Here is a 1,580-nt window from a genome sequence, read left to right as displayed (position 1 = left end):
ACGGATTGTGAAGGGTGAGCGCCTCAGCTGCGTCTGCGCCCGACACTTTCTGCCGCTGACCCCGTTTGGACGCGGGGTCGGCTTTTCCCCACGGGGCTGCCTGAATGTGGAGCGGCACCCCGTGACAAATTGTTGCGCCCAGCGGACGCCAACACCGCGACCTTGGACGGTCGGCCAGGTGGCGGACGCGGGTACAAACGGCGCAACGCACTCATAGGTCGGCTTTCGACCCGCCACTGCACCGTGGCTCGAAGCGCTCGAAATGCGCGACCCGACCGCTGCGGGACCGCCTAGTACTGTAAACAGGAGCGGCGGAGCGCGAACGGCGAGTCGTGGTTACGTCGGTAGAAGGCGAGGCTGCGCGTTCCCGAAACGCCAGCCGAGTGCCCTCCCGACCGTTCGAGCGTGCAAGAACGAGACCTGACAATCGCGCGGCGACTGCCAAGTACGAGAGGAACGGCACAAGCGTCGGCGGTCGGTCAAGGAACTGGCGATGTGACGGGTCCGCTGTGCACCAGTGCATACCGTCCCGCCGTCCGCGGCAAGCGCCTCCGCGTCCTCGGGTGACGGAGGCTGCCGGTCGGTTCTTGCAGGCGAGGGATCTCGCTGGCACCGGTTCGCGTTGACGCGCGGCCGGTCATGGCACGGCGATGCGACGGCCGAGGTGCGCAGTACTCGATGGAGGAACCGCACGCTCCGATGACCGTCCCGCCCTCCGCGGCGTATGCGTACCGACCGTAATGGTTGCAGCAGCGCCGGCCGGCTTTTGAATTCGCCACACGAAACACGGTGCGAGATCGCGGTTAGGGGAGCGTCGACGTTGCCAGGCGTTTTGCTTGCTGCCGAGGGAAAGGCGGCACGGCCACGTCGCGCTCGTCGCGATTAGCGGGTCTGCGCGCTTTGGGAAGGTGCCGCAACGACTTGCCGAAAGAGGAAGCACGGAAGAACGAGGGACTTGGACGTCCCGACAATTGAACGCACTTGCGGCCAGGCCCTTGCTGGCTTCGTTCTTCCGCCTCGAGTAGGCTCGTACGCGTCTCCGGCGCCGAAAGTGGTCCTTGGCACCGACTTCGGTGGACGTGGGAAGTGCCGCGCAAGTACGGCGCGCCTGGCTCCACCTGTTGGCTAAAGTAGGCAGCCGGATCGGCATTTTGGTGTGCGGTGGCAAACCGTGGATGCGAAAAAAGCTTGTGCGATTTCGTGGAACAAAAAGCGGGGGTCCCCCTTTTTATGCGGAGGAGACCGACCCGCCTGCCGTGGTGAACCGCGACGCCACGGTAAAAACGGGAGAGGCTTGTCGATGGGACCGTGCATCCCGCGCTCCACGGAGGCCGGGAGGCGGCCGCCCGAGGAAATGTGTAGCCGTCGAGGCCCGCATCTGCGTGCACTCTTATCCAAATGGGTGTACCGCAGGCATTTTCTGGTTAGGCGGGCCAATGAGAGCGAGCACACAACGATACCTACGGGTCCGGCTTGGAGAACCGGCTTCGACGCCTCCCGAGTATTTATAGAGGGGTGGACCACGAAAGCACTCGCAAGTAGCGAAAGCGAAACGCCGTCCGAAACACACCGTTTGCTCG

This window comes from Rhipicephalus microplus, unplaced genomic scaffold, assembly GCF_043290135.1.
Source record: "Rhipicephalus microplus isolate Deutch F79 unplaced genomic scaffold, USDA_Rmic scaffold_217, whole genome shotgun sequence".
Taxonomy (NCBI): domain Eukaryota; kingdom Metazoa; phylum Arthropoda; class Arachnida; order Ixodida; family Ixodidae; genus Rhipicephalus; species Rhipicephalus microplus.
This window is presented reverse-complemented; position numbering follows the sequence as displayed.